General features: G+C 39.7%; 2 long non-coding RNA genes across 2 annotated transcripts; both read left to right on the top strand.

Moving 5' to 3' along the window:
• On the top strand, positions 1 to 1327 carry LOC113016637 (uncharacterized). Its single transcript, XR_013911424.1, has 3 exons — positions 1 to 696; positions 815 to 881; positions 1029 to 1327. It is a non-coding gene; the product is annotated as an uncharacterized LOC113016637 (long non-coding RNA).
• A 9583-nt stretch (positions 1328 to 10910) lies between these two features.
• On the top strand, positions 10911 to 13053 carry LOC145431061 (uncharacterized). Its single transcript, XR_013911425.1, has 2 exons — positions 10911 to 11732; positions 12440 to 13053. It is a non-coding gene; the product is annotated as an uncharacterized LOC145431061 (long non-coding RNA).
• Positions 13054 to 13591: the final 538 nt, after the last annotated feature.

Here is a 13591-nt window from a genome sequence, read left to right on the forward strand (position 1 = left end):
AAATGTATTGATGTGAAAGGTGTAAGTGTGACAAATATGGAATAAGATAGGAAATGAGAAAGGAGGCAAATACTTGTTCACAGGGCTATAGTCTGTAAATGGTCTTCTTTTGGCTATAGTAGATCTTTTACTTGTTCATTTTTTAATTGTTTGTTAAAATAGTTTTTTTCCATCATATTGAGTATAGAGGAATGCAACTGTGAGCTTTAGCAATTATCCCGCTTCAACAGGACCGTGATCCCGATGTGTGAGACAGCAGGGTGCTGCCACTGGTGTTGTAATGTGTGATTTAGTTCCTCCTAACATTTCAGTTTTCTTCCAGTATCTATCCTCTGTGATTACTGGCTCTTTAGACAGATTTAATAGAAGTGTGTGAGCTATTGGCTCAGTATAAAGGGTCAGTAGTGTTTTCATGTCACCTATCCATCCTCCATTTAGTCACCCAAAGCATGTAGTAAATACTGCTCACTTTTATTCACCTTCTCTTAAATCCAGAAAAATTCCCACTTGTTAACGTTGAGTGTGTGTGTGTGTGTGCGTGTGTGCGTGTGCGTGTGTGTGTGTGCGTGTGTGTGTGTGTGTGCCAGTTGCAGCCTCCAAGTTGAACACCATCACCAAATCCAACCTGGGTCAGTGTGTCAGCAAGTACGACCTGCTGGTCTGGTTTGAGATCAGCGAGCTGGAGCCCACTGGAGAGTGAGTATCCACCTGGAGTGTTATATTCACGCACAAGCTTTAAAGGAACCATAAAAATGATCTCCAGGAAGAATATTATAAGTTGGGATGTTGTGTCACCTCCTCCCTCCATGCACAGGTACATCCCAGCCATCGTGGATCACAGTGGAGGCCTGCCCTGTCATGGTACCTACCTGCTGCACCAGGTACAGGATTGGTGCACATGTTGTTTCCTTATTACTCACACAGTGGTAACTGCTTCCTTTGTACACAGTTGAATATCTTCTTTTAAAGCGTAATGTTGCTCTAGCTGTGCTCACTGTGATCCTGAGCTCCTGTTATGTTTGCTGCAGGGGATCCAGCGGAGGATCACAGTGACCCTCATCCACGAGAAAGGCAGCGAGCTCCATTGGAAAGATGTTCGTGAGCTGGTTGTAGGTGAGCAGCCTGCCTTTAGGGTCTAGTCGTGCTATACCTCTGTGTAGAAAACAAAACCCCAAAGCACCGAAACAATGTTTTATAGTGTTTGTGTGCTTTTGATAGAGGAAGACAGGACAGAACATCATTAAAGGGATTTGACTTTGTGAGATCACCCTGAAAACGCACCACTCGGTTCACTCTGAGATATTTTCAGTCTGGAAAGATGAATCTGTCGGGCTTCAGGCTGCTTCTCACTTTAAGCAGTTCATGCTGGAGCTGATGGACCAAAAATGACATTTGATATTTTAGACATTCAGCTGCTGACTCTGAAGCCAACAGGCTCTTGAGTGTGGATGATTGTGTTGGTACTGGATGCTGTGATCAAACAGCTGTTCTGATCTGTCTTCATTCATGCCTGTTGTTATTAAGCCTCCTAAGCTCCAAACCACACTGTAAAAAAATATTCCGTAGAAAAACGGAAAATGTCCTGGTAATTTTCTGCCAGTACATTTTCTGTTTTTTTACGGAAGTTTGACGGACTTTTCTGTAAACGATAAAACGGAAAATTCTGTAGATTTACAGTATACTCTCTGTACTATTTACGGACATTTCCTTCAGCTATAAAACGGAAGATTCCGTTTATTCACAGTATATTTTCTGTATCATTAACTGATATTTTCCGTAAATAGAAAATTTGAAATTTCTGTTTATATTACTATTTCCAAGCACTTCTTTTCACTGTAACTCATTAAATATAGTTCTTTATATCCTTGAACGTACATTTCTATGCAATTACAACCTAGTACACCATGTACTCAAAAATTCATAAATTAAAACTTAAATTAATTTGTGCTTCGTACACAACAACATTGGTACAATTAATGTTAAATATTCTTTTATTCTCCTCAACTCTAAAACTATACTAAAATATAATGACAGCATCCATCTTGTCATAAAACTACTAAACAGCTGATACATGAACAAAATAACTCACAAGCTTTCAAATTTGAGCATTTTTATTTCCTTAAAATCAGGTTGCCCTCATGTAAATCTGTTTATTTACATTCATTCAAGTGGCTACCAAGTGTTTTCTTCAAACAGGACACCCGACAAACAAAAAATGTCATATTTAACTATATGTTCACATGTAATAATATCCATAGTACCTTTTAGTTAGAATCACTGCCTTGTGGTAGTTTTGCCTCAGCCAAATGGTTAAGGTGTGGTTTACATCCATGTCTGTCCACTTATGATACAGTATACACATGTAGTCAGTTATAGCCAAACACCTTTGATTACTGAATTACATTCACTTCATTAATGAAAATGCTCAAAATAATCCTTAGACTCAAACGTTAGAACAGGCTTTTCCTCGCAGCACGCCGTGAAATAAATACTCAGAAAGAAAATGGCAGCCGTTTAAACTCATGTCTAAAAATGTATCGTTTCATGCATCGGTCAAAACACTCGACTCCAGGTACACGACGCCCAACTGAAAACACTTCACATAAGTCGAGTTGCCCGAGAATCACAGAATTTACAGAAAATGCACTATTTTGTGATATATATCGTTATCAGGAGAGAAATGTCTTATATTGGGATGTGAGATTTTGGTCATATCACACAGCCCTACAAAGGATTATAATTCACGTAGTTGCATACACATAACACCATTCTGTTGCAACAAAAGCAGTTTATAATTAAAGTAACATACATACCGGTACCTTGAAAAACGAAATCAACCACAACATTAAACTCACCTTGTGTTTGTAGAGAAGGTGGTCAGGGTTTTTCTTCATTTCCTGAGACCAGCTGCTCTGGATCATTACCAGCTTGTATCTTCATCTTTTTTTTCACTTGGTGAAGTCTTTCATTGCTCTGCACTGGAAAACCAAAGTGTGTGATCAAAGGTGAAATAAGGGATATTTTTCCACTGCAGGACTTAGAGTCAAGTAGTGATAGCTGTTGAACCATTTCTCAAATAATCTGTAAGGATCTGGATTTTTAAGAAAGATACAAATATCTCTGCTTATATTTGGCTAAAAGCTTGATATAGACAAGGCATATAAAGCCCCTGCACACCAGCACTGCGCTTACATTATAGTTCAATCAAGAAATAGTTATTATTGATTTATTATTGAATTTTTTTTAGTAATAATTATTAGTATTTAATCATATTTGCACAGTGGGGTGACAAAAGTATTCCACATACTAGAAATGCTGCTCAACATTTCATAAATTACATTTTCAACAAATGCTGGAGTAAAAACACAGTTACAGGGAAAATGTGTCTGTCTATAAATATTAACTAAACATTTCTATGTGCTACAAAATAGACATGTGGTGAGGTGAAACTATACTTTCAATAATATTACCACTACAGTCTGTTAACCACCGAAATAATCTATGCTGGTCAGCTAGCTAAAAGTATTTACTTTAGCAGCCCAAATCAGAGTGCTGCTAAAGTATCATCAGCAAAAGCTAATGCTACATTAGCATTTGCTAGCTTCAGCCAGGAAGGTCTGAGGGTTAAACTAGGGTTAGTGTAACTTTGCCCGAAACCCTTTAAAGTGTACAGTAGAGCCAACTGTAAAACATGGGTATTGATACAGTACTTATGAGAGTCCTAGAATAATTTCTAGGACCATAAGTTCTCACTTTCCCCAGTTATCCACATCGCTGACTTTCGCTAATTAGCTAGTTAGCAGTCACAGCTGTGTAATACCCAGAGAGACACAGACAGCTAACTATAATATTTATGAAAACTGGTTCAGCCACTGAAGGGCAAAACTGGTGGTATCACAGTAAAAATTATTTTAACATTAACTAAAATAAAGCTTAAGTCATGTTAAACCTAAATAACAATTATTTTTTTAAAAATGAGTCAGCAAAATATTCCTGACTTGTCTGGAGACAGCCGAAACCAGTTAACAAATAAATTAACAATTCTTTCTAAATAAAAACGCAGAGTCTTTTGAAAAATATTATTTTGATAAAAGGAAACATGAGTTTTAATACTTACCACAGAAATTTGAAGACAGTTTCTCCAACTTCAGAGTCCAAAATCCAGATGAAGCCTGAAAGAATGCATTGCAGTAGTTGAGAAATACAGAAAAATACCTGTAAATGACTAATACGGAAAATTCCTTCACGTTTATACTGTAGATAGTACTGTATTTTTACGGATTTTTTTTACAGTGTGTGTTTCAGCGTCTTTACGGAAGGCTGCGAAATAAAAAGATGCTCATATTCACTTGCATTTGTTACCCTGTTGTTATCTTCATGTCGGTTACCTTCACGTGCTGCTCTTTGGCAGTTTTACAGATTTTATTCTGAACATCTTTCTGAAGTGACTGGTTTTTGCTTGTATTCAGCAGAAACTGGAAACTAATCCAACTTGCTGAATGTATTTACACAGTCTTGTTTGCCTCCAGTGCAGTGTCTTTGTCACAAATGTGAGAAACAAATTAAAAGGTGATCATGCCAAAAGGTAGTGAAATTAATACAAAATTGTGAAGGCAAAGTGCCAGAAGAGTAAATACATGGTCACAAACTGTGTATCAGGTAAAATTGTCTAAGTGAGGGTTATGCTTGTGTTTTACTATAACACCATCTAGTGGATATCTAGTGCTCATTGTTCTTTGACAAATACTTTCAAATAGCTTCACAGTGCAAAGCAACCAGAACTGAAGGCAGATACAGTAAAGGCCTCGCAAGGGAGGAAACAACATTTGATATCTATGAGTTCTACACTCCAAACGGTCAATTATTAACAAAAAAACTTGCTTGTTCAATCCAATTTGAGCCTTTGAAAATGGGGGGATTGTATGAAAAAGGCCTAACTCCTGAACGAGCATTTTCAAGGATTTCAAGCACCTGTACCTGTTCAATGTTCACTTGAAAGACCCCCTTATAAAGTACTTCTAGCTGAAATGATGAGGACAAAATCCATGCTGCTTGTTTGTGAAAAATCTGAAAGTTGTGGCTGTATAGACAAACACAGTGAAAAATTTCTGAAGTCTCAGTGTCTCCCTGTGTGTTGATGCAGAATGTGTGCACACAGAAGACTCAGTGCCAGTTATCAATTTAGTTATTTATTTTTTGCACTGCATTAGATAACATCAAAATAGTGTTTTCAAAAATGACAATAATATTCCCAATTGTGTTATTTTTATGTTGTAATCTTTATGAAAAAACTTAAAAAACAAACAAACAAAAACAAAACACCTACCTCATAATCTTTTGAGTCTGGTATATGGCGGGGCGCTGTGGACACCCAAGTTTGTGAATGCAATAGCTCAAGAACGAGACAATGTAGAATTTTTTAATTAATACCATGGTAGCATTTACTAAAAATCTCTGTAAGGTTTAAATCTCAGGGACCTTGACTTCAAGGTCAGAGCTTAACTTTTCTAAAGAAAAGAGGATTTTCCCATTTATAAAACATGTATGTCTACTAGGAGGCTAAAGGTTAGCACTATATTTAAAAAGAGTTACAAACAACAATTAGATGATGCTTAAAGCTGGTTTATTTAATAAACATCCAGTTTATTTCCAATTTGGATCAAATTATGTCTGATTGAAGGACTGATGTAATGGTAAGTTGTCCGCTGCTCCGCTTTGAATATTGGTAAGAACTTGACACAGAGATTACTTAATGGATTTTAAGCAAAATTGTGCCTTAGTTCAAGAACATATTCATCAGTTGTTTTTATGTTTTTAGGCTTTTTTTCCCTTTTCAATTTTCACAAGAATTGCTAGTTCCCCTAGAGTTTTGGCCACCTCAACAATCAAGTGATTCCCTATGAGCAAGCAATGAGCGACAGTGGGAAGGAAAAACTCCCTTCTAAAAGGAAGAAACCTTCGACAGAACCAGGCTCTTAAAGGGACAGCCATCTGTCGCGACTGGTTGGGGTGGGGGGAGTGAAAATTAAAAAAGACAAAAAAGCCAAAGTGATCATTATTGGAGCAGCTTAATTAATTCTTGCAATGTAATCTGCTGTTAATGGCTTTTTACAATCCCTGTTTGTGTTTTTGTCATTTTTGTCCGTGGTTGAAGCAATGCTGGAGATTGATTCTCTATGATCTTTCTGTTTTGAAGGCTGCTGAGAGACCACAAGGTTTGGTCCCCGTTTGCTACTCATGTCAGGGAGAACTCTTAGAGAGGCCAGGACTGAAAAAGGGGTGGTGGAGAACCTCCGAGGGTGTTATGCGCTGGTTTGGATCCAATGCTAACATCTCTTTGATTAGGCTGACAAATACATTTTGGATTTTTTCCTTGCCCCACATTATACTCAGCATTAGTCCAAGGTCATCGAGGCACTTAAGTTTTATGGATCGAGTGTCGTTGGACTGATAATCTGTTTCATCTTGAAATTGTCTTTCGGTCTTAAATGTCCAGTGTTGTCCGTTGTAGTTGTCTTTTATGAAATAGTTATCAGTGTAAAAGCCAGAGTCTAAAACATGATCTGGTGGCTGTCCCTGGGTCTGTATGATGAATTTCAAAACATCATAATCATTTCTCCCAGGGTAGAAAGGATACCCAGTAGCAAGCTCCACAGCTACCAGCCCCAGGGACCACATGTCTATTGCTTCATTAAATAGACTACCAATCATAACCTCAGGTGCTTTATAACCAACCGTCCCCACACAGTCACCAGGAATCACTGTAGATGCGGGACATGCAATGCCAAAGTCTATAAGTTTGACTTTGATGGGACACTCATAGCGGTCCACAACCATTATGTTTCCAGGTTTGAGGTCAGCATGCACTATTCCCAAAGAACCCAGGTGGGACAAGGCATTTGTGAGTTGATGTAAAATTGGCCTGATTTCGCTTATGGGGAGACCCTGGTTTTCCGGGTCCTCTATGTAGTCCCACAGGCTTTGGTCAAGGAGTTCAAAATTTAAGCAGATGCGGTCACCGTCGATGAAAAAGTCGTTCCATTGAACAATGTTGCATCTATCTGCATCCAAGCCTCGCAGCTGCTCCAGGATGAGAATTTCCATTTTTGCCTGTTGGAGAATTTTAGGGTTATTTTTGTTGACTTTAATAGCAACAACTTTGTTGGTTTTTGTATTGCAACATTTGGTTACAATACCAAAGCCCCCTTCTCCAAGGAAACCCTCGACCTCGTAGTGACCTCCCAAAAGGGTCCCTTTAGATATTTCAAGATCATCTATAGAGGAGGATGTGTTGGCTGATGCGTTGACGTATTCTTGTTGAGAAAATTCTTCTGAGTATTGGGAACTGCAGCTGATTTTCTGTGATTCTTCTCTTTTGCAACTAGAAGGCTGCTGAGAGACCACAAGGTTTTGTCCCCCTGTGCTACTCATGTCAGTGCAGGGAGAACTCTTAGAGAGGCCAGGATTGAAAAAGGGGTGGTGGAGAACCTCCGAGGGTGTTATGCGCTGGTTTGGATCCAATGCTAACATCTCTTTGATTAGGCTGACAAATACATTTTGGATTTTTTCCCAGCCCCACATTATACTCAGCATTAGTCCAAGGTCATCGAGGCACTTAAGTTTTATGGATCGAGTGTCGTTGGACTGATAATCTGTTTCATCTTGAAATTGTCTTTCGGTCTTAAATGTCCAGCGTTGTCCGTTGTAGTTGTCTTTTATGAAATAGTTATCAGTGTAAAAGCCAGAGTCTAAAACATGATCTGGTGGCTGTCCCTGGGTCTGTATGATGAATTTCAAAACATCATAATCATTTCTCCCAGGGTAGAAAGGATACCCAGTAGCAAGCTCCACAGCTACCAGCCCCAGGGACCACATGTCTATTGCTTCATTAAATAGACTACCAATCATAACCTCAGGTGCTTTATAACCAACCGTCCCCACACAGTCACCAGGAATCACTGTAGATGCGGGACATGCAATGCCAAAGTCTATAAGTTTGACTTTGATGGGACACTCATAGCAGTCCACAACCATTATGTTTCCAGGTTTGAGGTCAGCATGCACTATTCCCACAGAACCCAGGTGGGACAGGGCATTTGTGAGTTGATGTAAAATTGGCCTGATTTCGCTTATGGGGAGACCCTGGTTTTCCGGGTCCTCTATGTAGTCCCACAGGCTTTGGTCAAGGAGTTCAAAATTTAAGCAGATGCGGTCACCGTCGATGAAAAAGTCGTTCCATTGAACAATGTTGCATCTATCTGCATCCAAGCCTCGCAGCTGCTCCAGGATGAGAATTTCCATTTTTGCCTGTTGCAGAATTTCAGGGTTATTTTTGTTGACTTTGATAGCAACAAATTCGTTGGTTTTTGTATTGCAACATTTGGTTACAATACCAAAGCCCCCTTCTCCAAGGAAACCCTCGACCTCGTAGTGACCTCCCAAAAAGGTCCCTTTAGATATTTCAAGATCATCTATAGAGGAGGATGTGTTGGCTGATGCGTTGACGTATTCTTGTTGAGAAAATTCTTCTGAGGTTTGGGAACTGCAGCTGATTTTCTGTGATTCTTCTCTTTTGCAACTAGAAGGCTGCTGAGAGACCACAAGGTTTTGTCCCCCTGTGCTACTCATGTCAGTGCAGGGAGAACTCTTAGAGAGGCCAGGATTGAAAAAGGGGTGGTGGAGAACCTCCGAGGGTGTTATGCGCTGGTTTGGATCCAATGCTAACATCTCTTTGATTAGGCTGACAAATACATTTTGGATTTTTTCCCAACACCCCCTTATCTTCAGTAGTTGTTCAAGGTCATCGAGGCACTTAAGTTTTATGCATCGAGTGTCCTTGGACTGACAACCTGTCTCATCTTGAAATTGTCTTTCGGTCTTAAATGTCCAGTGTTGTCCGTTGTAGTTGTCTTTTATGAAATAGTTATCAGTGTAAAAGCCAGAGTCTAAAACATGATCTGGTGGCTGTCCCTGGGTCTGTATGATGAATTTCAAAACATCATAATCATTTCTCCCAGGGTAGAAAGGATACCCAGTAGCAAGCTCCACAGCTACCAGCCCCAGGGACCACATGTCTATTGCTTCATTAAATAGACTACCAATCATAACCTCAGGTGCTTTATAACCAACCGTCCCCACACAGTCACCAGGAATCACTGTAGATGCGGGACATGCAAAACCAAAGTCTGTAAGTTTGACTTTGATGGGACACTCATAGCGGTCCACAACCATTATGTTTCCAGGTTTGAGGTCAGCATGCACTATTCCCAAAGAACCCAGGTGGGACAGGGCATTTGCGAGCTGAAATAACACTGGCCTGATTTCTGTTACTGGGAGAACCCGGTTCCTCCGGTACCGCATGTACTGCCACAGGCTTTCATCGAGGAGTTCAAAATTTAAGCAGATGCGGTCACTGTCGATGAAAAAGTCATTCCATTTAACAATGTTGCATCTATCTGCATCCAAGCCTCGCAGCTTCTCCAGTATGTAAATTTCCATTTTCGCCTGTTGCAGAATTTCAGGGTCGCTCTTGTTGACTTTAATAGCAACGACTTTGTTGGTTTTTGTATTGCAACATTTGGTTACAATACCAAAGCCCCCTTCTTCAAGGAAACCCTCGACCTTGTAGTGACCTCCCAAAAGGGTCCCTTTACATATTTCAAGATGATTTGAGGTGAAAGTCATCTTGACTGAAATGTGTTTGTTTGCTCAGTGAATTGGTGAGAACGTTTAAAAAAAATTTCAGTGACTCTGAAGAGGTTTACAAATACTTTCAAATATAGCTCTGGTCGAACGTTTGAAGGCTGCGAACAAACTGACTAAAACTTGCTGCTCCTGACCCCTATTTATAGAAAAACTTCAAAGGCTCAAAGGCATGTGCTTGTGACATCCTCACATGTCCTTGTGACATCATCACATGTCCTTGTGACATCATCACTCTTCATGAATCAGATTGTCACATGACATTTTAGAATGGGGATGTTTTTTTTTAAAACCGTTTTCAAATTTAACCCTCTGTGGTCCAGGGTATAATTGGCCATTCTTGACTATTTTTGATTTTACCTCTATATTTCACCTTTAAAATATGTTTTTCTTGCCTTATTTGGCACCATTATTTTCAGCACAACCTCAAATATCTCAAAGTCAAAGTCAACTTTATTTGTCAATTCTGCCACATGTACAGGACATACAGAGAATAGAAATTTCGTTACTCTCAAACCCTAGATGAAATAGCAAATGAACATTTAAATATAAGAGAGTGATTAAAAAATGCAAATAAAATAATTAAAAAGTAAAAATTTAAATAAATACAATACAATTTAACAAGAAAGCTATGCAATATACAATATACAATATTCAGGTATGGGTAAATGACATTGAGTGTAAACCAGGCAGAGTAGTGCAAATAGGCAAATAGTGCAAATGGACATCTAGTAATATACGGTTAGAGATAGTATAACAACAAAGTCTTATGAGGTAATGGCAGTCCAATGCTCCACAAAGTGACTGGTAACTGGTGCAGGCCAGTGAGTGTGTGTGTGTGTATGTGACAGAGTTCAGTGAGACCATGGAGGAGAGGAGGGGAGAGGGGGCAGAATCGGGAGGGAGTTAAGCTTCCTGACAGCCTGATGGATGAAGCTGTCCTTCAGTCTGCTGGTCCTGGCCTGGAGACTCCGCAGTCTCCTCCCTGACGGCAGCAGCTTGAAGAAGCTTTGCATTGGGTGCGTGGGATCAGCCGCTATGCAAAGGGCTTTTTTAGTGAGACGGGTGCTGTAAATGTCCTGGAGGGAGGGGAGAGAGACACCAATGATCCTCTCTGCAGCTCTCACTATGCGTTGGAGGGTTCTATGACAGGACGCATTGCAGGCTCCAAACCACACAGTGATGCAGCTCGACAGGATGCTCTCGATGGTGCCTCTGTAGAAAGTGTACATGAGAAATTTGAGTTATTGTTTTCATTTTGGTATACTATATTAGCACAGTTGATCTAAATTAATAACACAATAAATTGTGTGTGCATCTCCTGTTTTGTCATGGTTGTATGTCCCGGTTCGTGACAGGCTGCATGAGCTCATCTGCTGGGAGTGTAGTACTGTAGAATTTCAGGCATAAAAACGTGGTTTTCACAGACCTTGTCACAGGGTCTGAGTTGGAAGATTTTGGTAAAGCTTTGTCCCTGAGGTAGTTGAAAAACCCCAGTTGGGTAAAGCGTTTGGGTTTTTTTGTTAACAGACATGCTTATCTATTTAGTTGGTGTTATTTTTTCAGCTAAATTTTTTAGTGCAATTAGCACTTTCAGCATCAATCCATAGCAATGTGTTGTATTTTTCACATTGTCTGTGTGTAAAATACATATGTAAGCATAGATTACACAAAGGATCCTGCACGCCAAGCTGGATACAAATAGAAATCCCTGGAAACAATTCTTTCTGCGCTTAAGAGCAGCTTCCTATTGCAACGCTGGAGGATTTGTCACCATTACTGGATATGCTGCAGAAGCACAGCAAAGCAGTGACTGTGTGTAGTCGGTTGCAACGTTAGAGCTCACGATCGTGAAGGCAAGAAACTGGATTAATCTTTTCATCGTTTTCCATCCTGGCGGCAACGTGAGGGATCCCATGTATCCACCAAACAAAGACGCCAGGCATGGATTGCAGCGGTGAGACGAGCGGATATCGAGTTCCGTGCAATCCCCAGCTTTTTGTTGGTTTGCTCGCGGCATTTTCTCTCCGGTGAGTTCTAAAGTAATTCATATCACTATCCGATTGTTCAGTCTGACGTCACTAGCCGTGTCTGGGCCTAAACTCTGCTGCAGGTCCATATATCAAATGATCACTGTGGCATTACTGAGAGTTAAAACACTGTCTTAAGTCTTTCATCTTTAATAAAATTATCAGCGTTCTGCTCTACCAGGTGTAACAACTGAGTTAAACATCCAGGCATCCATGACAATGGAATTTATGACATATGAGTTAGAAGTTAGCAGCAAGTTAGCTCGCTAGCTTCTATCTAAATACAATATAGCATGTCCTGACTGCGGGGTTTTGGAAACAAATTAAAACGTACAGCTTTCTTATCACTTCCAACATAAATGAAGACAGAAAACTAAACAGCAGTGACATTTGTAGGGTTACTGAACTTGGGCTAGCTGGTATATAATGATGTGCTACGTGACCGCTAGCGACACAGCTATGTTAGCATAATATAAACACGCTAACTTTTTTTCCACTCGATAAAAGTTAACGTGAGTGTTCTCGGTGGTCAGGAACAAATGTAATCGCATGGCAGGATGCTGTAAAAGGACCAAACTAAAAGGCTTTTAGTGGGTTTTTTTTTCAATGCGCTGCGGTCATAGATAATGAGATAAAACATGCTAATGTGTGATGCTGCAGAACCACGTCATGTCGACTGAGTAGCTTTTGATTTGGCATTATTGCAGGCAAACCAGCATATGAAATGGATGTAACAAATCCAGTGGTGATGGGAGTGACAGCGTCACGGAAGCTGAAGGGCAGACGAAGGACTGTGTGTGCAGTCAACAGGGCAGAGCAGAAATAAACCGGCTGTTGGAGGAGAACAGACTGCTTCGAGCACAGTTGCAAAAGACAGAGCTGAATGAAACTTTCTTAAAGGACGATACCGAAAAAGTAAGATATTACACTGGACTATATTGTTATGCAGTCTTAATGTCCCTCTTCAACACTGTCAAAGATTTCCTGCCAATATCGAAGAAACTGACAGGTTTCCAAATGCTCTTACTCACACTAATGCGTCTGAGACTTGATCTTCCAGTCCAGCATCCTTGTCATCTATTCCATGTGTCACTGTCTTCTGTCTTCACCGATACCGTTGATGTTTTGGGCAGACTGACAGAAAGAAGGATGACCTCAAAAAGTGATATAGTCCAGACAGAGCTTACAAATGATGGGCCATTTGCTAAACCTGCAGCACACACTGCTTTCTATGTGAAAGAACCATTCTGTGAGAAAAACTCTACTGCTCATTTGATCTATGACCTCTGAAAAACAGTTCATGATTTCCATTACTATTCAATTATTTAAAAAAAAGTACATTCCCTGGGTTATACAGCACTGATATGCAAAGCTTAATTGTATATCTGTAACTCTAGAACTGCAGTATTTATAGTTTTCTTAGTTTAATATTTCAATTTCATATTCTTCTTCTAAGTATAAAATCCCTTTTGTTATATTTGTCTCGTTAATTTAACTGAAATACACTGAAAATTGCTCACAAATTAAGGTTTATGTGTCAATACAAATGCAGGTTTTATTGCTGGGAGCTTCCCGTGATGCACTGACTATTTCTTCTTCCATGACACTAATGTTTTGTCTTTGCTTCATCATTTATGTACTGTACTGTATCCCCAGTTTTCCAGCGAGGGCTGCGTACATTTTGATTGCATTAACGTTTTTATCCAGCCTTTATGTGCAATAAAGTATAGCCAATCAGAAGCTGCAAAATTCAAATGTAGTTACTGACAGGCCAAAGTGCAACAGGGAAGAGATTAAATGGGATCAAAGGGAGTGGCATTATAAATTCCTTCCTTCCTGAGATTCAAATCCTCCAATCA

Source organism: Astatotilapia calliptera, chromosome 9 (assembly GCF_964374335.1).
Source record: "Astatotilapia calliptera chromosome 9, fAstCal68.1, whole genome shotgun sequence".
NCBI lineage: Eukaryota > Metazoa > Chordata > Actinopteri > Cichliformes > Cichlidae > Astatotilapia > Astatotilapia calliptera.